At 48.2% G+C, this 24902-nt stretch overlaps 1 protein-coding gene across 1 annotated transcript in view; it reads right to left on the bottom strand.

Annotated features, from left to right (window-relative positions):
• LOC138513127 (uncharacterized) overlaps positions 1-14360 on the bottom strand; it is a 1268315-nt gene extending 1253955 nt beyond the window's left edge. The window contains exons 1-2 of the mRNA XM_069627773.1: positions 14293-14360; positions 12426-12581 (exon numbers count right to left, since the gene is read on the bottom strand). The gene's annotated coding sequence lies outside the window, so the exon portion shown is untranslated. The remainder of the gene's footprint in view (positions 1-12425; positions 12582-14292) is intronic.
• Positions 14361-24902: the final 10542 nt, after the last annotated feature.

Here is a 24902-nt window from a genome sequence, read left to right as displayed (position 1 = left end):
CAGATCAAGAAAACCTAGAGATGGACACAATAAGATGGACCTGGAGAAGGGCAGAACAAGAAAACCTAGGGAAGGGCAGAATAAGATGGACCTGGAGAAAGGCAGAACAAGAAAACCTAGAGAAGGGCAGAATAAGGTGGACCTGGAGATGGGCAGAACAAGAAAACCCAGAGAAGGGCAGAATAAGGTGGACCTGGAGAAGGGCAGACAAAGAAAACCTAGAGAAGGACAGAACAAGAAAACCTAGAGAAGGGCAGAATAAGGTGGACCTGGAGAAAGGCAGAACAAGAAAACCTAGATAAGGGCAGAATAAGATGGACCTGGAGAAAGGCAGAACAAGAAAACCTAGAGAAGGGCAGAATATGGTGGACCTGGAGAAGGGCAGAATGACGAGGACCTGGAGAAGGGCAGAACAAGAAAACCTAGCTAGAGAAGGGCAGAATAAGGTGGACCTGGAGCAGGGCAGAATAACGAGGACCTGGAGAAGGGCAGAACAAGAAAACCTAGAGATGGGCAGAATAAGATGGACCTTGAGAAGGGCAGGACAAGAAAACCTAGAGGCGGGCAAAATAAGGTGGACCTGGAGAAGGGCAGAACAAGAAAACCTAGAGAAGGGCAGAATAAGGTGGACCTGGAGAAGGGCAGATTAATGAGGACCTGGAGAAGGGCAGAACAAGAAAACCTAGAGAAGGGCAGAATAAGGTGGACCTGGAGAAGGGCAGAACAAGAAAACCTAGAGAAGGGCAGAATAAGGTTGACCTGGAGAAAGGCAGAACAAGAAAACTTAGAGAAGGGCAGAATAAGATGGACCTGGAGAAGGGCAGAACATGAGAACCTAGAGAAGGGCAGAATATGGTGGACCTGGCGAAGGGCACAAAAGAAAACCTTAGAGAAGGGCAGATAAGGTGGACCTGGAGATGGGCAGAATAACGAGGACCTGGAGAAGGGCAGAACAAGAAAACCCAGAGAAGGGCAGAATAAGGTGGACCTGGAGAAGGGCAGAAAAAGAAAACCTAGAGAAGGGCAGAATAAGGTTGACCTGGAGAAAGGCAGAACAAGAAAACCTAGAGAAGGGCAGAATAAGATGGACCTGGAGAAAGGCAGAACAAGAAAACCTAGAGAAGGGCAGAATATGGTGGACCTGGAGAACGTCAGAATAACGAGGACCTGGAGAATGGCATATCAAGAAAACCTAGAGATGGAAAGAATAAGATGAACCTGGAGAAGGGCAGAACAAGAAAACCTAGGGAAGAGCAGAATAAGGTGGACCTGGAGAAAGGCAGAACAAGAAAACCTAGAGAAGGGCAGAATAAGGTGGACCTGGAGATGGGCAGAACAAGAAAACTTAGAGAAGGGCAGAATAAGGTGGACCTGGAGAAGGGCAGAATAACAAGGATCTGGAGAAGGGCAGAACAAGAAAACCTTGATAAGGGCAGACTAATGTGGACCTGGTGAAGGGCAGAACAAGAAAACCTAGAGAAGGGCAGAATAAGGTTGACCTAGAGAAAGGCAGAACAAGAAAACCTAGAGAAGGGCAGAATAAGATGGACCTGGAGAAAGGCAGAACAAGAAAACCTAGAGAAGGGCAGAATATGGTGGACCTGGAGAAGGGCAGAATAACGAGGACCCGGAGAAGGGCAGAACAAGAAAACCTAGAGATGGGCAGAATAAGATGGACCTTGAGAAGAGCAGGACAAGAAAACCTGAAGAAAGACAGAATAAGGTGGACCTGGAGAAGGGCAGAATAACGAGGACCTGGAGAAGGGCAGAACAAGAAAACATAGAGAAGGGCAGAATAAGGTGGACCTGGAGAAGGGCAGAACAAGAAAACTTATAGAAGGGCAGAATAAGGTGGATCTGGAGAAGGGCAGAATAACAAGGATCTGGAGAAGGGCCGAACAAGAAAACCTTGAGAAGGGCAGACTAATGTGGACCTGGAGAAGGGCAGAACAAGAAAACCTAGAGAAGGGCAGAATAAGGTTGACCTGAGAAAGGCAGAACAAGAAAACCTAAAGAAGGGCAGAATAAGATGGACCTGGAGAAAGGCAGAACAAGACAACCTAGAGAAGGGCAGAATACGGTGGACCTGGAGAAGGGCAGAAAAATGAGGACCTGGAGAAGGGCAGAACAAGAAAGCCTAGAGATGGGCACAATAAGATGGACCTGGAGAAAGGCAGAACAAGAAAACCTAGAGAAGGGCAGAATACGGTGGACCAAGAGATGGGCAAAATAAGATGGACCTGGAGAACGGCAAAACAAGAAAACCTAGAGAAGGGCAGAATAAGGTGGACATGGAGAAGGGCAGAACAAGAAAACCTAGAGAAGGGCAGAATAAGGTGGATCTGGAGATGGGCAGAATAACGAGGACCTGGAGAAGGGCAGAACAAGAAAACCCAGAGAAGGGCAGAATAAGGTGGACCTGACGAAGGGCAGGACAAGAAAACCTGGAGAAAGACAGAATAAGGTGGACCTGGAGAAGGGCAGAATAACGAGGACCTGGAGAAGGGCAGAACAAGAAAACATAGAGAAGGGCAGAATAAGGTGGACCTGGAGAAGGGCAGAACAAGAAAACTTATAGAAGGGCAGAATAAGGTGGATCTGGAGAAGGGCAGAATAACAAGGATCTGGAGAAGGGCCGAACAAGAAAACCTTGAGAAGGGCAGACTAATGTGGACCTGGAGAAGGGCAGAACAAGAAAACCTAGAGAAGGGCAGAATAAGGTTGACCTGGAGAAAGGCAGAACAAGAAAACCTAGAGAAGGGCAGAATAAGATGGACCTGGAGAAAGGCAGAACAAGACAACCTAGAGAAGGGCAGAATACGGTGGACCTGGAGAAGGGCAGAAAAATGAGGACCTGGAGAAGGGCAGAACAAGAAAGCCTAGAGATGGGCAGAATAAGGTGGACATGGAGAAGGGCAGAACAAGAAAACCTAGAGAAGGGCAGAATAAGGTGGATCTGGAGATGGGCAGAATAACGAGGACCTGGAGAAGGGCAGAACAAGAAAACCAAGAGAAGGGCAGAATAAGGTGGACCTGGAGAAGGGCAGAACAAGAAATCCTAGAGAAGGGCTGAATAAGGTGGACCTGGAGATGGGCAGAATAACGAGGACCTGGAGAAGGGCAGAACAAGAAAATCCAGAGAAGGGCAGAATAAGGTGGACCTGGAGAAGGGCAGAACAAGAAAGCCTAGAGATGGGCAGAATAAGATGGACCTGGAGAAAGGCAGAACAAGAAAACCTAGAGAAGGGCAGAATATGGTGGACCTGGAGAAGGGCAGAATGACGAGGACCTGGAGAAGGGCAGAACAAGAAAACCTAGCTAGAGAAGGGCAGAATAAGGTTGACCTGGAGAAAGGCAGAACAAGAAAACCTAGATAAGGGCAGAATAAGATGGACCTGGAGAAAGGCAGAACAAGAAAACCTAGAGAAGGGCAGAATATGGTGGACCTGGAGAACGTCAGAATAACGAGGACCTGGAGAATGGCATATCAAGAAAACCTAGAGATGGACAGAATAAGATGAACCTGGAGAAGGGCAGAACAAGAAAACCTAGGGAAGGGCAGAATAAGGTGGACCTGGAGAAAGGCAGAAAAAGAAAACCTAGAGAAGGGCAGAATAAGGTGGACCTGGAGATGGGCAGAACAAGAAAACTTAGAGAAGGGCAGAATAAGGTGGACCTGGAGAAGGGCAGAATAACAAGGATCTGGAGAAGGGCAGAACAAGAAAACCTTGAGAAGGGCAGACTAATGTGGACCTGGGGAAGGGCAGAACAAGAAAACCTAGAGAAGGGCAGAATAAGGTTGACCTGGAGAAAGGCAGAACAAGAAAACCTAGAGAAGGGCAGAATAAGATGGACCTGGAGAAAGGCAGAACAAGAAAACCTAGAGAAGGGCAGAATATGGTGGACCTGGAGAAGGGCAGAATAACGAGGACCCGGAGAAGGGCAGAACAAGAAAACCTAGAGAAGGGCAGAATAAGGTGGACCTGGAGAAGGGCAGAATAATGAGGACCTGGAGAAGGGTAGAACAAGAAAACCTAGAGATGGGCAGAATAAGATGGACCTTGAGAAGAGCAGGACAAGAAAACCTGGAGAAAGACAGAATAAGGTGGACCTGGAGAAGGGCAGAATAACGAGGACCTGGAGAAGGGCAGAACAAGAAAACATAGAGAAGGGCAGAATAAGGTGGACCTGGAGAAGGGCAGAACAAGAAAACTTATAGAAGGGCAGAATAAGGTGGATCTGGAGAAGGGCAGAATAACAAGGATCTTCAGAAGGGCCGAACAAGAAAACCTTGAGAAGGGCAGACTAATGTGGACCTGGAGAAGGGCAGAACAAGAAAACCTAGAGAAGGGCAGAATAAGGTTGACCTGGAGAAAGGCAGAACAAGAAAACCTAGAGAAGGGCAGAATAAGATGGACCTGGAGAAAGGCAGAACAAGACAACCTAGAGAAGGGCAGAATACGGTGGACCTGGAGAAGGGCAGAAAAATGAGGACCTGGAGAAGGGCAGAACAAGAAAGCCTAGAGATGGGCAGAATAAGGTGGACATGGAGAAGGGCAGAACAAGAAAACCTAGAGAAAGGCAGAATAAGGTGGATCTGGAGATGGGCAGAATAACGAGGACCTGGAGAAGGGCAGAACAAGAAAACCCAAAGAAGGGCAGAATAAGGTGGACCTGGAGAAGGGCAGAACAAGAAATCCTAGAGAAGGGCTGAATAAGGTGGACCTGGAGATGGGCAGAATAACGAGGACCTGGAGAAGGGCAGAACAAGAAAATCCAGAGAAGGGCAGAATAAGGTGGACCTGGAGAAGGGCAGAACAAGAAAGCCTAGAGATGGGTAGAATAAGATGGACCTGGAGAAAGGCAGAACAAGAAAACCTAGAGAAGGGCAGAATATGGTGGACCTGGAGAAGGGCAGAATGACGAGGACCTGGAGAAGGGCAGAACAAGAAAACCTAGCTAGAGAAGGGCAGAATAAGGTGGACCTGGAGCAGGGCAGAATAACGAGGACCTGGAGAAGGGCAGAACAAGAAAACCTAGAGATGGGCAGAATAAGATGGACCTTGAGAAGGGCAGGACAAGAAAACCTAGAGACGGGCAGAATAAGGTGTACCTGGAGAAGGGCAGAACAAGAAAACCTAGAGAAGGGCAGAATAAGGTGGACCTGGAGAAGGGCAGATTAATGAGGACCTGGAGAAGGGCAGAACAAGAAAACCTAGAGAAGGGCAGAATAAGGTGGACCTGGAGAAGGGCAGAACAAGAAAACCTAGAGAAGGGCAGAATAAGGTTGACCTGGAGAAGGGCACAACAATAAAACCTTAGAGAAGGGCAGATAAGGTGGACCTGGATATGGGCAGAATAACGAGGACCTGGAGAAGGGCAGAACAAGAAAACCCAGAGAAGGGCAGAATAAGGTGGACCTGGAGAAGGGAAGAAAAAGAAAACCTAGAGAAGGGCAGAATAAGGTTGACCTGGAGAAAGGCAGAACAAGAAAACCTAGAGAAGGGCAGAATAAGATGGACCTGGAGAAAGGCAGAACAAGAAAACCTAGAGAAGGGCAGAATATGGTGGACCTGGAGAACGGCAGAATAATGAGGACCCAGAGAATGGCAGGTCAAGAAAACCTAGAGATGGGCAGAATAAGATGGACCTGGAGAAGGGCAGAACATGAGAACCTAGGGAAGGGCAGAATTAGGTGGACCTGGAGAAAGGCAGAACAAGCAAACCTTAGAGAAGGGCAGATAAGGTGGACCTGGAGATGGGCAGAATAACGAGGACCTGGAGAAGGGCAGAACAAGAAAACACAGAGAAGGGCAGAATAAGGTGGACCTGGAGAAGGGCAGAAAAAGAAAACCTAGAGAAGGGCAGAATAAGGTTGACCTGGAGAAAGGCAGAACAAGAAAACCTAGAGAAGGGCAGAATAAGATGGACCTGGAGAAAGGCAGAACAAGAAAACCTAGAGAAGGGCAGAATATGGTGGACCTGGAGAACGGCAGAATAACGAGGACCTGGAGAATGGCATATCAAGAAAACCTAGAGATGGACAGAATAAAATGAACCTGGAGAAGGGCAGAACAAGAAAACCTAGGGAAGGGCAGAATAAGGTGGACCTGGAGAAAGGCAGAACAAGAAAACCTAGAGAAGGGCAGAATAGGGTGGACCTGGAGATGGGCAGAACAAGAAAACTTAGAGAAGGGCAGAATAAGGTGGACCTGGAGAAGGGCAGAATAACAAGGATCTGGAGAAGGGCAGAACAAGAAAACCTTGATAAGAGCAGACTAATGTGGACCTGGTGAAGGGCAGAACAAGAAAACCTAGAGAAGGGCAGAATAAGGTTGACCTGGAGAAAGGCAGAACAAGAAAACCTAGAGAAGGGCAGAATAAGATGGACCTGGAGAAAGGCAGAACAAGAAAACCTAGAGAAGGGCAGAATATGGTGGACCTGGAGAAGGGCAGAATAACGAGGACCCGGAGAAGGGCATAACAAGAAAACCTAGAGATGGGCAGAATAAGATGGACCTTGAGAAGGGCAGGACAAGAAAACCTGAAGAGACAGAATAAGGTGGACCTGGAGAAGGGCAGAATAACGAGGACCTGGAGAAGGGCAGAACAAGAAAACATAGAGAAGGGCAGAATAAGGTGGACCTGGAGAAGGGCAGAACAAGAAAACTTATAGAAGGGCAGAATAAGGTGGATCTGGAGAAGGGCAGAATTACAAGGATCTGGAGAAGGGCCGAACAAGAAAACCTTGAGAAGGGCAGACTAATGTGGACCTGGAGAAGGGCAGAACAAGAAAACCTAGAGAAGGGCAGAATAAGGTTGACCTGGAGAAAGGCAGAACAAGAAAACCTAAAGAAGGGCAGAATAAGATGGACCTGGAGAAAGGCAGAACAAGACAACCTAGAGAAGGGCAGAATACGGTGGACCTGGAGAAGGGCAGAAAAATGAGGACCTGGAGAAGGGCAGAACAAGAAAGCCTAGAGATGGGCACAATAAGATGGACCTGGAGAACGGCAAAACAAGAAAACCTAGAGAAGGGCAGAATAAGGTGGACATGGAGAAGGGCAGAACAAGAAAACCTAGAGAAGGGCAGAATAAGGTGGATCTGGAGATGGGCAGAATAACGAGGACCTGGAGAAGGGCAGAACAAGAAAACCCAGAGAAGGGCAGAATAAGGTGGACCTGGAGAAGGGCAAAACAAGAAATCCTAGAGAAGGGCTGAATAAGGTGGACCTGGAGATGGGCAGAATAACGAGGACCTGGAGAAGGGCAGAACAAGAAAATCCAGAGAAGGGCAGAATAAGGTGGACCTGGAGAAGGGCAGAAAATGAAAACCTAGAGAAGGGCAGAATAAGATAGATCTGTAGAAGGGCAGAATAATGAGGACCTGGAGAAGGGCAGAACAAGAAAACCCAGAGAAGGGCAGAATAAGTTGGACCTGGAGAAGGGCAGAACAAGAAAACCTAAAGAAGGGCTGAATAAGGTTGATCGGGAGATGGGCAGAGTAATGAGGACCTGGAGAAGGGCAGAATAAATAGGGACTGGAGAAGGGCAGAATAGAGAGGTCCTGGAGAAGGGCAGAATAAAGAGGACCTTGAGATGGGAAGAACAAGAAAACCTCGAGAAGGGCAGAATAAGGAGGACCTGGAGAAGGGCAGAAAAAGAAAACCTAGAGAAGGGCAGAATAAGGTGGGCCTGGAGAAGGGCAGAACAAGAAAACCTAGAGAAGGGCAGAATAAGGTGACCCTGGAGAAGGGCAGATTAATGTGGACATGGAGAAGGGAAGAATAAAGGGGACATGGAGAAGAGCCGAATGAAGAGGACCTTGAGAAGGGCAGAATAATGAGGATCTGGAGAAGGGCAGAATAAAAAGAATCTGGAGATGGGCAGAGCAAAGAAATCCTAGATAAGGGAGAATAAGGACCTGGGGAATGGCTGAATAATGAGGACCTGGTGAAGGGCAAAATAATGAGGACCTGGAGATGGACAGAATAATGAGGACTTGGAGAAGGGCAGAATAATGAGGACCCGGAGAAGGGCAGAATAAATAGGCCCTGGAGATGGGCAGAGCAAAGAAAGCCTAGAGAAGGGCAGAATAAGGAGGACCTGGAGAAGGGCAAAATAATGAGGTCCTGGAGATGGGCAGAATAAAGAGGACCTGAAGATGGGCAGAGCAAAGAAAACCTAGAGCAGGGCAGAATAATGAGGACCTGGAGAAGGTCAGAATAAGGTGGACCTGGAGAAGGGCAGAATATTGAGGACTTGGAGATGGGCAGAATAAAGAACACCTGAAGATGGGCAGAGCAAAGAAAACATAGAGCAGGGCAGAATAAAGTGGACCTGGAGAAGGGCAGAACAAAGAAAGCCAAGAGAAGGGCAGAATGAGGAGGAACTGGAAAAGGGGAGAATCTGGAAGACCTACAGAAGGGCAGAATCAGGTGGACCTGGAGAAAGGGCGCAATAATGGGGACCTATAGAAGGGTAGAATAATGAGGACCTGGAGATGGACAGAAAAAGAGCACCTGTAGAGGGGCAGAGAAAAGAAAACCTAGAGAAGGGCAGAATAAGGAGGACTTGGAGAAGGGCAGAATAAAGAAGACATGGAGATGGGCAGAGCAAAGAAAACCAGACGGAGGGCAGAAGGGACCTGGAGATGGGCAGAATAAAGAAAACCTAGAGAAGGGCAGAATAAGGAGGACCTGGAGAAGGGCCGAATAATGAGCACCTGGAGAAGGGCAGAATAAAGAGGAACGCAGAAAGGAACAAAGGTTTGTGAGTAGGAGTGGCTTAGTGTGGGTAGGAGTTCTAATGCATTTGTGGGTATGGTGCAGAAACATTAACACACAGTGAGAAACCATGGCAATACCAGACTAGAACCAAAGGACTGCAAGAAGGGTGCAATACAGGATTCCCTGCTATGCACCCTGCCCCTGGAACAACTTCCCCCAGAAATAAGACTGCACCCTGTCCCTGGAACAAATTCCCCAGAGATAAGACTGCACCCTGTGCCTGGAACAACTTCCCCCCAGAGATAAGACTGCACCCTGTCCCTGGAACAACTTCCCCCCAGAGATAAGACTGCACCCTGTGCCTGGAACATCTTCTCCCAGAGCTAAGACTTCACCCTCACCCTACACTTCAACTTACCAACAGAGATAAGACTGCACCCTCATCCTACAATTCAACGTGCCCACAGAGATAAGACTGCACCCTCATCCTACCCTTCAACCTACCCACAGAAATAAGACTGCACCCTCATCCTACACTTCAAATTACCCACAGAGATAAGATGGCACGCTCATCCTAAACTTCAACGTACCCACAGAGATACGATGACGCCCTCATCCTACACTTCATCTTACCCCCAGAGATAAGACTGAACCCTCATCCTACGCTTCAACCTACCCACAGAGAAAAGACTGCAACCTCATCCTACACTGCAACGTACCCACAGAGATAAGACTGCACCCTCATCCTACCCTTCAACCTACCCACTGAGATACAATGACGCCCTCATCCTAAACTTCAACTTATCCACAGAGATAAGACTGCACCCTCTTCCTACACTTCAACCTACCCACCGATATAAGACTGAATCCCCACCCTACCTTTCAATCAACCCCCAGAGATAAGACTGAATCCCCACCCTACCTTTCAATCAACCCCCAGAGATAAGACTGCACCCTCATCCTACACTTCAACCTACCCACAGAGATAAGACGGAGCCCTCATCCTACACTTCAATTTACCCACAGAGATAAGACTGAACCCTCATCCTAAACTTCAACTTACCCACTGAGATAAGACTGTACCCTCATCCTACACTTCAACTTACCCACAGAGATAAGACTGCACCCTCATCCTACACTTCAACTTACTCACAGAGATAAGATGGTGCCCTCATCCTAAACTTCAACTTACTCACTGAGATAAGACTGCACCCTCATCCTACACTTCAACTAACCAACTAAGATAAGAGTACACCCTCATCCTACACTTCAACCTATCCACAGAGATAAGACTGCATCCTCATCCTACACTTCAACCTAGCCACAGAGATAAGACTGAACCCTCAACCTACCCTTCAACCTGCCCACAGAGAGAAGACTGTACCCTCACCCTACACTTCAACTTACCCACAGAGATAAAACTGCACCCTCGTCCAACCCTTCAACCTACCCACAGAGAGAAGACTGTGCCTTCATCCTACCCTTCAATCTACCCAGAGAGATAAGACGTCACCTTCAGTCTACACTTCAATTTACCCACAAAGAATAGACTGCACCCTCATCCTACACTTCAACATCCACACAGAGGTAAGACTGCACCCTCATCCTACACTTCAACCTACCCACAGAGACAAGACTGCACCCTAGCCCTACACTTCAACTTATCTACAGAGATAAGACTGCACCCTCATCTTACATTTCAACTTACCCACAGAGATAAGACTGCACCCTCATTCTACACTTCACCTTACCCACAGCGAAAAGACTGTGCCCTCATCCTACACTTCACCTTACCCACAGATATAAGACTGCACCCTCATCCTACACTTCAAATTACACACAGAGATAAGATGGTGCCCTCATCCGAAACTTTAACTTACCCACTCAGATAAGACTGCACCCTCATCCTACCCTTCCACGTACCCACCGAGATAAGACTACACCCTCATCCAATGCTTCAACTTACCAAGAAAGATAAGATTGCACACTCACCCTACACTTCAACTTACCCACAGAGATAAGATGGCACCCTCATCCTAAACTTCAACTTACCCACTGGGATAAGACTGCACCCTCATCCTACCCTTCAACCTACCCACAGAGATAAGACTGCACCCTCATCCACCACTTTAACTTACCCACAAGGATAAGACTGCACCCTCACCCTACACTTCAACCTACCCACAGAGATAAGACTGGATTCCCATCTTACCCTTCAACCTATCCACTCAGATAAGACTGCATCCTCACCATACACTTCAACCTACCCACTCAGATAAGACTGCACCCTCACCCTACACTTCAACCTACCCACAGAGATAAGACTGGATCCCCATCCTACCCTTCAACCTACCCAGAGGGATCGGACTGCACCCTCACCCTACACTTCAATTTACCCACAGAGGTAAGACTGCACCCTTATCCTACACTTCAACCTACCCACATAGATAAGACTGCACCCTACCTTACACTTCAACCTACCCACAGAGATAGGCCTGCACCCCCATCCTACACTTCAACCTACCCACAGAGATAAGCCTGCACCCTCATCCTACACTTCAAATTACCCACAGAGATAAGATGGTGCCCTCATCCTACCCTTCAACCTACCCACGAAGATAAGACTGCACCCTCACCCTACACTTCAACCTACCCACAGAGATAAGACTGCACCCTCATCCACCACTTTAACTTACCCACAAGGATAAGACTGCACCCTCACCCTACACTTCAACCTACCCACAGAGATAAGACTGGATTCCCATCTTACCCTTCAACCTATCCACTCAGATAAGACTGCACCCTCACCCTACACTTCAACCTACCCACTCAGATAAGACTGCACCCTCACCCTACACTTCAACCTACCCACAGAGATAAGACTGGATCCCCATCCTACCCTTCAACCCACCAAGCGAGATCGGACTGCACCCTCACACTACACTTCAACTTACCCACAGAGGTAAGACTGCACCCTCATCCTACACTTCAACCTACCCACAGAGACAAGACTGCACCCTAACCCTACCCTTCAACTTATCTACAAAGATAAGACTGCACCCTCATCTTACATTTCAACTTACCCACAGAGAGAAGACTGCGCCCTCATTCTCCACTTCACCTTACCCACAGTGATAAGACTGTGCCCTCATCCTACACTTCACCTTACCCACAGAGATAAGACTGCACCCTCATCCTACACTTCAAATTACACACAGAGATAAGATGGTGCCCTCATCCGAAACTTTAACTTACCCACTCAGATAAGACTGCACCCTCATCCTACCCTTCAACGTACCCACCGAGATAAGATTACACCCTCATACAATGCTTCGACTTACCCAGAAAGATAAGATTGCACCCTCACCCTACACTTCAACTTACTCACAGAGATAAGACTGCACCCTCACCCTACACTTCAACTTACCCACAGAGATAAAACTGCACCCTCATCCTACACTTCAGTACGGACATGAAGATCCTACTCTTCAACCACTGGTCCCTCCACTCAACTTCTTCCCTACATAACTACCCTCTTCCCTGATCCAGCGGCCACACCAGCTATTGGGGGTATAATGGCGATTATAGAGAGAAGATCAGGAGACACCGGTGCCTACCAGAAGACTAGGGGAGGGCACCTGAAGGGTTGCAACACCGTAACCGTGCATTATTTAGGAAATGTGGACATGTACAGACCTGAGAGAGAAGCACTGCCTTCCTCCAGGACCTCTTCGGAATCCCACTGGGACGAGGCGGAGCCTGTGAAGGGCGCCAGGTCTTCAAGCTCATCGAAAGCGTCCGATGCGTCCCCACTGAGACACGACTCTGGAGACTGCACTTCAGAGGGCGGGCCTGAACATTCGGACAAAATAAACAGCTGTTCAAAACATTTTTAAAAATGCATAACAATAGGAAATCACAAATCTGGCACCTAAGGAGGCACATTGTAGTATATCAGTTATGGATTGGTGATCGACTGGAAAGCGCTATGCGCCTGATTTCTTGTGTTATTAAGAATTAAATGGGTAAACTGGGAAATCAGCCATTTCCCTTAATATACCCGCTCACCTCACCACACACCCAGGCCTCATGCACACAGCATAGGATGGAGAATCTCCCACTCTCTCCCATTGGCCACTTACCTCCCCACTCACCCTTGCCCCATACACTCAACAAATGTTTGAGAAGCTCTCACTCTTCCCATTGGCCACTTACCTCTCCACTCACCCATGCCCCATACACTTATCAAATGTTTGAGAAACTCCAACTCTCTCCCATTAATCACTTACCTCTCCACCCACCTCACCACACACCCAGGCCTCCTACACACAGCATAGGATGGAGAATCTCCCACTCTCTCCCATTGGCCACTTACCTCCCCACTCACCCATGCCCCATACATTCAGCATTGGTTTGAGAATCCCCCACTCTCTCCCATCGGCCACTTACCTCCTCACTCTTCCATGCCCCTTACACTTATCAAATGTTTGAGAAACTCCAACTCTCTCCCATTAATCACTTACCTCTCCACCCACCTCTCCACCCACCCAGGCCCCATATACTTATCAAATGTTTGAGAAACTCCAACTCTCTCCCATTGGCCACTCGCCTGCCCACACTCTCAGTCCTCATATAATATGCAAACGTTGGACAATCTCCCACTGTCTCCCATTGGCCACTTACCTCCCCACTCATCCATGCCACATACACTCAGCAGATGTTTGAGAATCTCCCACTCTGTCCCATTGGCCACTTACCTCCCCACTCATCCATGCCCCATACACTCAGTAAAGATTTGACAATCTCATACTCTCTCCCATTGGCAAGTTACCTCCCCACTCACTCAGGCCCCTTACACTCAGCATAGGTTTCAGAATCTCCCACTCAGTCTTGTAAATAGATAATGTCACGCTGTTATGGAGTCAAAGGACAAGACTCACTCAGACATATACACGTAAAGGGCTTTATTTGGGAATGTGCCCAGTGAGTGTGCACAATAATAAACCGGGCATGCATAGAGTGCAGCTGAAACACCAGGATCACACTGGCGGTTGTATCTAACCGTAAGGTCATTGTGAAATACAACATTTCAAATGCCTTTTACTCCGTCTCGTGAGGTTCCGGGGGTTGCTGCTCCTCGAGGAGGTGACAACACCACAGAGGGGCTCATGTTGCTTAAATTCGTAATTTGATAACGAGGAGGCGTTACGTTTGCACTGCAACCGAGATAGCTCCCTGCCACCAAATTTCCGTCATTTGCACGGCAGGGTGCAAAAGGCGGCATACACATGTGTATGCCACCTTTGACCCTGCACTTTTGCACTGCACCATGCAAAGTGAGTAAACGCTGCCTGGCATGTGCTTCGTATCCCATGCTTGCATGGCAAGCAGCGCTCACAATTACAATAGTACCCGGGTGGGGTGAGCCAATCAGATGGCTAGGAACGCTGGCTTCAACCCCTGCGTTCCAAGCCGCCTAACGGCCCGGCTCCCCCCTGCTGCCATCTTCCCCCACACTTCATCCCATTTTTATTTATTTGTTCTCCCCCACTCCCCTACTTACCTTATTATTTCAGCGGCAGCAGGGCCGGTGCTGCACCCGCTTCCTTCCTTCACCGCCCACAAGCTACAATGGAAAGGGAAGAGGGACACCTCTCCTGTTCCAGCCCCTGGAGCGAGGGACGAACCCCACATTAATCCCTCCCCGACATGTGAGCATGACAGGGAGGGTTTCATTTCAATTGGGAACGCTGCTTACGAGGCACAGGTTTAATTGCAACGCTTGCCCGCCATGTGAGCATGGCAGGTTGCGTGTACAATGGATCCCTAAGGGGTGACATAAAACAGGCGCACTCCATAGGGTTCTTCAGCATCGAAAATCCATGCTGGCGCAAATGCTGGATGATTGTATGGTGGAGAGGAAGAGAGGCAGCAGAATCACATGTTGCGTTCTGCCCCTCCTCTCTGCCATACAAATGATGGAAAATGAGCTGTCTGTATATGGAAAAACATATGTGTATGAGAACGTCTCAGGGTAGCCCAGTACCTGGAACTTGGCATATCTAGGGTTCCTTGGAGAAGTGTTCAGCCAGCTCTGTTCCCTTATTTCCTTCTTCTTCTGTGAGATTGGTCTTTCCAGAGTCTTCTCTTTTGGGCCACCCTCTCTCTGTTCCAAACAGTCGACCACCATGGTGATGTTGGGCTTTTGGGTCACAGGAAGGGCCCTGGGTCAAGGTTGTGGCCACTGATGCAGTGGGGCCCCCTGAAGTGCGGAGGGGACCTGCCACCAAATTTCCTGGGAGGGGGCGTCAGCTCCCTGCAGCAGCCCAAATGCCTGTTCCCGTCATCTGCAGAGGATCTTGAGACCTCCATGTCATGGGGTTGTTAGAAGAACTCCTAGAAGTCTTTGGAAACACTGGAAGATTCACCATCCCCAACACACTCAGTGAAATCCAAGATGGCACCTACTAGACAATGTTTCCACTAACTAGCAGTGCAGGTCTAGTGTTCCATCCAACACGGAATGCAGGCTGAATCCACTCCTACTTATGCTCCAATACACAACGGTTCACTGCGTTGCTACTCTAACCCTTCGTTAGCATTGCTCCTTAGCCCTTTGAAACTTACAAGGTTTCCTTGCTTGCATTTGCAATCTACCTTGTTCTTTCTGCGCGGCGTTTCTTGGTTGCTGCCTTTCACGCTCTCGCCACTTTCGGTATTATTTCTTCCCGACGGCTCTCAGCCGCCTTCGCCGCCATGGCTCCTTTCCATCTCCTGGCTTCTAGCCGCCTTCGCCGCCCATGGCTCCTTTCCACGTTCCGGCTTCAAGCCACCCTCGCCGCCCTCGGCTCCTTTCCACCTCCCGGCTTCAAGCCGCCCTTGCCGCCCTCGGCTCCATTCCACCCTCCGGCTTCTAGCCACCTCCGCAGCTCTCGGCTCCTCTCTGCTCTTCGGCTCCCTGCTGCACTTACTGCTCTCGGAGCCTCTCTTCCCAAAGGCCTCGGCTTCTTTATCCTCAGTTCTTTTCTCTCTGTGCTACCTGTTTCCCACTCTTCGGGATTATTCTTCCGCTTCCCTTCTCACCATTCTTACCGGAGTCTCGCCTCCTTCTCAATTCTTTCTTCAGTCCCTTGCGGTTGGAATTATTTAGTTCTTACCTTGGAATTTCCAGTTCCTCTCTCCTCATCTATCGGAATGAAGCTTCAAGGATCCTCCTGCTTACATTCGTCCTTGCTCCCCAGGACTTTCATATACCTTACAGTTGGATACTTACCTTCATCTGCATCTGGGTTTTCTTCCCCACAAGGGTTTCCCAGGGGGTGGCCCCCTGGTTGCACAGAGCATAGTTTTTATCTCTGGACTTCCAGCTAACCCGAAGAACCGTGAGTACCATTCTTGGCAAAGGCAAAAAGTGTGGTGTTGTAAGAGGGGTGCCCTTTGACATAAAAAAGAAGCCATTTCTTTTTGAAGTAATAGGGCTCCCCCACATCCAACGACATGGAGGCCTCAAGATCCTCTGCAGATGATGTGAGCAAGCGTTCCGGCTGCTGCAGGGAGCTGAAGGCCTCGTTCCTTGGACCAATAGATTAAAGGTAAAAACATTTATTTTCTTTAAATGTGTGTGCATGCAGGTAAGTGTGTGTGTGTGTGTGTGTGGGTGTGTCTATATATATGTATATAATGCAATGTGCATTAATGAGAGAGTGCATGATGTTGCCTGGACATGCCTGTGTGAGTGTATGGTGGTTACATGTATGGGTGGTTGGGTGTGCGTGTGTGAGTGTATGGTGAAAGGGTGCACACTTACATGTATGGGTGGTTGGGTGTGCGTGTGTGAGTGTATGATGAAAGGGTGCACACTTACATGTATGGGTGGCTGGGTGTGCGTGTGTGAGTGTATGTTGAAAGGGTGCACACTTACATGTATGTTTGGCTGGGTGCTTGTGTGTGTGTTTGTGTGTGTGTGTGTATGGTGAATGATGTGTGAGCTTGTGTTAAGGGGTGCAACAAAACCTACATTTTGGGAGGGGGGCCTAACCTTTCAAATGTTGGGTGAGGCGCTCACTTCATGGGTGATGGGAGAGGGTCATACTTATTTGTGTGGGGGCATCTAACTTCTTTACTCATTCTAATGAGACTATTCTAGAGCAGGTTCAATGTTACAAGCAGTTACCTCTCTCATTCAAGTCTGAAAGCACTTACTTATGTACTGCTGTGAGAATGAGCGGTCTTCAGTCCCCGCTCTACACTTCCAAATCACTACCCTGGCTTGCAAGTAATAAACCCATTTCATGATTTCAATTGCATAAAAAATTAAGCATTTAAATGCAGATACTAATAGTGAAATGCCTTACATTAGTAATTGCTGGGCCTTTGTTAACAGCGAAACCCAGGTGCCGTTTAACATCTGTGTAATGCGGCTCTGGAGGTCAGCCAGGTCGAGTCAACATAGCCAAAAATGTTGGGGGGAGGGCTGAAGCCCATTCAGCTCAATGGTGTTGCACCACTGTTTGTGTTTAATGCCTTCATTACTTATTGGTGATCTTCATTACTCCTAGCCCCTTCTTCCTCGTCCCAGTACTTGTGTATGCAGCACTTTGCCTCATACATAAGCACTGGGATGAGGTAGAGGGACATGGAGGTAATGCCTGCTTAGTTACCTGTAATATTCAGTACTCCTATTGCCACTATTCCACGTCCCAGTGCTTACTTATGAGGCATGGAGCCTCATGTGTAAGCACTGGGACGAGGAATAGGGACATGGAGGTCATTCTGGGCAGAGGAGCACATTTTGAGGGTTGGGGGGAGAGGGGATGTGTGGGGGGGTAGGGTGGGGTGTTATGGGGATTGTGGGATAAATCCAAATGGTCATCCATGTCCAGGCTAAGCAGGCATGATATGTGCTATTAGTGGCTAGAAAGGTGTAGAGAAGCAGATGTTCATGCAACTCATGGAGCCCGCCCGCTCACCTCCGTCATATTGAAAGAACAGCAAGAAAGCACTGCGCATGACGCCTGGTATCATCTCAATACCACATCAAAAATATGAGATGCACTCATGTTATGCACTCAGACAACCGTACTGAATGTACCCTCGAACGGATGTGGTAGAAGGAAGTCCGCAGACACCACTGGACATAAAAAAAACTACAAGTAAAGTCTGAAGGGTGTAAAGTGACGTCATGCCCATGCTATGATTGGCCTCTCGGCCTTGTGCCTACTGTACCAACGTTGGGCTCACTCCGTCCTCGCCTCTTTGTGCTGTTGGCGAGGCAGGTGAGTGTTGGCCATTGAAGACCCTTCTGGGCCTTAAACCTTCCACCTGCGCCCAATTTGGAGCCCCCTGGCCCGTGCTTGCTACTGTATGTTCCCGTTCCCTCCCGCCTCCCTCTTCCTGATTCCTCCCTCCTCCCTCCTCCCTTTCGGCCCCCAGCTCTGATTGGCATCTCAACCTTGTGCCTACTTTACCACCATTGGCTCACCTCTGTGCTGTTGGCGAGGCAGGTGAGTGTTGGCCATTGAAGACCCTTCTGGGCCTTAAACCTTCCATCTGTGCCCATTTTTGTAGCCCCCTGCCCCACGCTTGCCACTGTGTGTTCCCGATACCTCTTTCCTCCCACTTCCTGATTCCTCCATCCTCCCAACTCCCTTCCCACCCCCTGCTCTGATTGGCGTTTTTGACAGTCTTCACTGACCTCCCCAGGGCAGCCCTCTGCCCGTGCAGCCGCTGCGGCTATGGGCCTGATGGCAAAGGGCGGCTCCCACTGAGGTGGATCCAGCTAGTGTCTGCAGGTGTCAGCAGGGGAAGCCAGCGACGAGCAGTCACCAGCAGTGACTAATAATAATAACAACAATAATGTAGCGTTTATATAGCGCTACAAACCATCAGGTATCTGAGCGCTGCTTATTATTACCCACAGTGTGTGGTGCTCATTTATCTGTAGAGGAGGTCCCAATTACATCAGAAGAGCCGTACCTGTTGAAGCGCCCATAATCAGACAGCCATGGGCAGCACGATACCCTCTTAAGCAACCATACCAGCAGCTGAGACGAAATGAAGAGTACCTGCAGACGGTCCACGAGGAATCCCAAAGAGCCTTAATGGATGGCCAGTGGAAATAACACAAGGGCCTGGACAGACTCGCGAATGCACAAAAACGACTAACAAGGATAGCACGTCAGTGCAAGCAGCTATGAAAATAGGTGGAATGGACACAGGAAAAGAGACAATGATGAACTTAAGGAGACGTTGCTATGAGACAAGATGGAAGTAACCAACCAGTTAACGCGTGTAAATAGGCTTGGAACGCAAGAAGCTAAGAAAACGATACTGCTTGCAATGCTTAGTAGAAGAATAGAGCGGAAAGTGCCAACCATATAGCTACCTCAATAAGGCACATTATACAAGTGCGACTCCATTTTGTTAAGCAGAAGTATGCCCAGGAGGCCAGAGGCATACTAGGCCAGGTTTCATATGACAGCTGAAGCCAGAAAGAAGAGTGGAATCGAAACTCAACAAAGAGCAGCTCATGCCTGGGAAGTCGAGGTCAACCCAAGGAAAGGGGGAGAGCGGCAACGCTGGAGAATCGAAACTTCAGAGCATACCAGCCTGCAGCGTGAAGGTCAAGATAAGAGGGGCCCAGGCAGGTGGCGAGGCTAAAGGAGAATCAAATACACAGAAAGCTGGAAACGGAAGCAGATTCACGGTGAACAGACATGTGACCAGTCAAGCGTGAAGAATTACCAACGTCTGATGTCACCAAGATCCAAGGGTGCCATAACTTCTCTAGATAAGAGGCTACAGTTTCGAGGCCATGCCCAGCCAACTAATTGACACATAGCTCAAAAGGCCTGATTGATGGAAGGGAGGCAGGGTGAATCTTGGGACACTAGGCACCTGGGTGTCCATTCTGCATGCTGCTAATTAAAATGTAGATTTACGTCTAGGGGTGTAACCCACCCAAACACAATGGACCAAGTTATCTAGGGTCCTATAGATAGTAGAACCAATGGGAAGTCATAGTTATAGTGACGTCTATCACGCGTGATGTAGAGGGTTGGACGTAGACGCCCACCCAACAAGAGTTATCCAATCCGCATGCTCTGTTACCATATACTGAAATAGCACCTATACTTAAGTTACCTTTCCTAACCAGTTATATTGCATGACAGATTTGTAGAGTTAGACGTCAGTGATGACGAGTTTTATGTATAAATGATGATGTTTAACTGAAGTTCGAGGAAGTTGGAGCGAGACAGGTGATCACAACAATGCTGATTTCCAATTGTTTCCCTGTTTAATGTACTTCTCATTAAACGAACTTCCCTTTGCCAAACTACTGAGTCCTCATTATTGAGTCGTGTTGGAGTAAGTGAATCCTGCACCCCCATCCCTCACATGGTGCAGCTATCTTGTCTTACAGGTACTAGAGGGTGAGCACTGACCTATGGGCCCGTCAGTGAAAACACCGCCCTTCTGTACACTTGGTAGCAGAGGATGGTTTCGGCCATCGATTATTAATTATCGATTTTATAGTTTTAAGACACCTATAGACTGACGGCACGAAGTAACTCTAGGCCTTCGGCAATATCACAAGTCCTTTCGCTATTGCAGCTGAGTAGACTGAGAAGCTTCCTGTGGACAATGATAGTTTACGTCCATAAAAGCATAACCCTTCTCATTCCCACGGACAACCAATCAGACAAAAAGACCGCAAGAGGCTGAAGAGGAAGGGGCGGTGATCCCGAGGTTCCAGAGAGGAAAAGATGCGAGCGGTGAGTGAAACAATAAACTCTTTACTTTGCCAAATGTCTTGTAGGCATTAGAGCAAGCAAGGGAAAGGTAATGGAGGGTGGCGGAGAAAAAATAACATAGTCAGTAGAGAAGACTGTATATATAACGGGTAATGACTCGAGCATAAGAGATAAAAAGTAGTTACCGGGGGGGCACCCGAGAGAAAAAAACGAGTGGTTAGCAAGGGGGCTCCCGAGAGAAAAACGAGAGGATACCAGGGGAGCACCTGAGATAAAAACGAAAGGATTCGCCTTGTTCCTACGCTTTAATACAACGGTCAGAAGAAATGTGAACTCATAGCCCACATAATGGGGGACGGTAACGTTTAAAGATGCATCAAAGGAGTTTGTTTAAACTCCATGACGGGGTATTGATGAGAAGGCAGGTATATGTATGACCAGCTGGTGTCCGTCTAGTCTGTCAAGAGTCTGTCATATGTGTTCTGTTGTACGTCAAATGTAAAAGAACTGTATCATTGATTGTTTGAAATGAAATTTGGTTTTACGCGATTCTGTAAAAAAGAGGGAATCGCCAATGAATTGATGGTTTTGAGTCAATAGATAGTATACATTTTGGCGGGAAAAGATTGGATTGGAGCATGCGTATCTGGTGCTCGCTCATACTATTAGAAGGATAACAAACTGTATAAATATTGTTGGTGACGAAATTGAAAATGGAGGAGGTTGCCCCATTTGCGCATCTGTGCAAGCAGCTACCTAAGCATGCACCTAAACTCAAAAAGTACAGCACAGAGTGGGTTAAGGGTATCGCCCGCAAGATGTTTATGCCTTGGCCACAAAATGTGTCCCTATCTAAAGCCGTCTTACAACACATGATGACTTACCTCCATGCCACATACACAGGCAAAGAATTAGAGAAACGCCTCGCTGTTCTGGAACTTTGGAAGATGTTCGAACAGACGAAGGAGGAAGAACCACCCGCAGACTGGATATTAAATGTATGTATGGAGGGGGGTGAGACGCCTACCGTGCCACCAGCCCCGCCTGAGCCAGTCATCGAGGGAAGTAAGTCAGAGGGACTCTACCCGCTAAGAGAACTAAAGGCAGCCACGGGGTATAGCAATCCTGCATATGAGTCACCTACGTACAGTAGTGATGACAATAACGGAAAGGAACAGGAAAACAATCTTGCCTCTGCAGTCCCGAGGGACAAGGAGAGATGCGAAGATGAAGGGAATGACCAGGCACAGATTAGTGCACCTCTCGTTAAGTAGAGAGAGGGAAAGAAATGGAAGGGAAACGAAGGTAGAACTGATGAGATAACATTTGCAAATGACAAATGGATGGGAGGACAGATATTTTTGAAGCTAGATGGAAAAGGAAGTGATGATGTGAAACCGAGAGAGAGGTCTGATGAGATGCAAAGAAGGGAGGGAGAAAAAGAGAAGGAAATGAGGGACGAAAGAATAAAAAGGAAGGATAGGCTGAAGCGAGAACAACTATATCGCGAAGAGAAAGAGAAACACCTCGATCGCAAACAGAAGGCAGCCTATGACCAGTACAAACAGAATAAGCAAAGGTTGGAAGAAGAGCAAAGAGTACGTGAGACGAGAGTGAAGAGAAGAGAATATGAGGAAATTAGAAGGGCAAATGAACGTAGAAATGAAAGGATGAGGGAAGTAGACAAAGCTAGAGAAGAAGCGAGGAAGCGCAAGGAAGTAGATAAGGAAGCAGAACGTAAGCGCAGACAGAGGGCATCGGATCTTGAATATTTGGAGCGGGAAGTTGAAAAACCCAATCCTGTTGTAGAATGGGAAGACATTGAAGAATTATTTCCTGCGAACGACTCGGTGCAAGGTATAAGTGGGACAAATATTGAAGATGACTTCGACACCAGAAGTATTGGGGAAACAATCGATAAAATATATGATGAGATGGGGCAGGAGCAAATCTCCCAAGGGGGAAGGGAAGACGACCGCTTGGAGAGCACTGAACTATATGACACTGAGGATGTCACCCGAAGTAGTGGGAGCAGGAGACTGTCCCTAGACAGGCTGGAAATTGGGCAGAACGAAGAAGATGCAAGGAGTTGTGTAAACTGGGAGTATTCAGAATCTGACTCCGGTGGGGAAATGGAGGATGAGGCACATGAAGAAGGGAGACGGTGCGAAAAGTGGCTCCCAGGGGAATGAGGGGTACGATGGTCAGGCTCCAGCGAGTCCGCAACTAAGACATCGAAGTCTGCCATGCAGTCTGGCTGACATGAATGAACACCCCACGGTCAGAGGGGGGCATCAGCACCTACTTGTGCAGACAGATTGAGGGCATTGCCAGGTAGATGGCAAGGCGAGAATCCAACCCCAGCGGTAGACAGGAGAACTATGGGAAGGGAGAAGGAAGACTGCGCATTCCAATGCCCACTACTAGAAAAAGGGGGAGCAGGACCACAATATATTCCATGGCCACACATGGATCGAGAGAACTTGAAAAAAAGCTTCCAATGCTGACGTCGGGAGCTGGGAAGTGGATTCATGAGTTGGAGAAAATGACAGGGGGTGTCACCTTAGCCATAGAAGACATTAAGGGCCTCCTGATCGCCATACTCGGTGAAAGAGCAGACGATGTATGGAAACGGCCAGGGTTCCCTAGGGTAACGATAATTAACATGTCCCATGACGGAGCGCTATTTAATAATTGTAGAGCAGCAGTGTGGAAAGCGCTACGAACACTATACCCAGACACTTCTGATATGGGAGCCATAATGACTCGGAAAATGAAAGAGTCTGAGGACCCGTTGATTTATATCCAGAATTTTCAAGACGCGTGGGTGCTCGAAACGCACGAGTCTTGGACGAAATCTATCCCTGTGTTCTACCATATATTGTGCCAAGGGTTGCCTGAAGCGGTGCAAAAACAGCTCAAGAAATTGGTAGGAATAGAAGCTAAACCTTGGGCTGAAATACAGTTAACTATTGCACATTACTGTAGATTGTTGCAGGAAAAAAAATGAAAAAAGGAGGCAACTCGTAAGGGTGAGGAGGCGAAGCTGGTGCAAAAGAAACTTTCAAAGTATGCTCTTGAGGGAGCCATGCTGACAAACCCAGCTGAACCAAGCACACAATCAACAACTAACCCATCCCAGAATAACCAGGGTAGTGCGGGATTCTACCCGAGGGGTTTCAGAGGAAGAGGATGGCAGAGTAACCAGGGAGGGTTTCGAGGTAACCAGGGAGGCTTTCAGACCAACCAAGGTGGTTTTCAAAACGCGAAGATAGGCAGTCCAGCCACGTCAGATGGACAGATGGCCCGACCACCGCCAGTGTGTTGGCTGTGTGGAATGACAGGACACGTGGCACGTGTGTGCAGAAACCAAGGCATGTGGCAGAACGGCCAACGAATGGGAACAGGCATGGTGAATCAGCTTGCCGTCCCACGTGGGGAACTTGCCGCAGGGACAATCCCAACAGGCACCGCTGCAAAGGCCTCAGGGCACTAACTCCGGAGGGGGAGTCAACCCTGGAAATGGGGGAAATCCACAAGTATATAGTGGGCCGAACTTATATATGAAATAGGACAGTTCACGGGAGACTCAGATGTGCTCTATCCTATCAGTGACACCAAACCCTAATAGGGAACCTAGGGTGAATGTCGTCATAGGGGATAAAAAAATATTCCTTCTTAGTTGACAAGGGTGCAACACGCTCGTGCATACAAGAAGGTCGTGCATACAAGAAGGCAAGTTTTCCTTGTCCGACGAGACCATAGACACTCAGAGTTTCACAGGAGCTCACAGTAGAGTTCCCTTTCCAGATGCACCCCCAGTCTCTGTAGGAGAGTGCAATATGAATGTTCCCTTATTGTATTCACGTCAGACCCCATTAAACATCCTGGGTCGGGACTTGATGACAGAGTTGAATATGACAATCTCGTTTACCGAGAATGGTATAGTCTGCTCCACTCCAGGAATGCATTATTCAAACGTGTGTGAAATGATCAGAGCATGCTCAGGATGTATAGCCATGAGAACTATACCGTTAGAGCGAGAAGTCTTCGCATATGGCGTGCGGGTGCTCATGGTGGGATTGCCAGGCCTCACAGATAGAACTATGAGGACACCTGATGAGTTCCTACTCAGACCAAGAATACCTATGCATGAATAAGAGGGACAAGTATTTCCCTTAATGATACAATCTGCCACAGTGCGAGGGAAAGTGGTATTGGTCGAAGGATACGATGATGAAGGTAGACAATGGTGCGTGATTATCACCATCAAAGAAGGGTATCGAGTGACTGACATCACCGATGACGATCTGTTGGAAAGACACCATGATCTAGAAGAGACAAGGGTGGAAGTGAGTCTCATATTTTGGGTCAAAATGATAAAATGGGAGGTGCCACAGAGAATGATGTTGGAACTGAT

This window comes from Ambystoma mexicanum, chromosome 12 (assembly GCF_040938575.1).
Source record: "Ambystoma mexicanum isolate Mex_15411 chromosome 12, UKY_AmexF1_1, whole genome shotgun sequence".
Classification (NCBI taxonomy): domain Eukaryota; kingdom Metazoa; phylum Chordata; class Amphibia; order Caudata; family Ambystomatidae; genus Ambystoma; species Ambystoma mexicanum.
The sequence above is the reverse complement of the archived record's forward strand: the minus strand, read 5'-3'. Positions and strand labels throughout refer to the sequence as shown.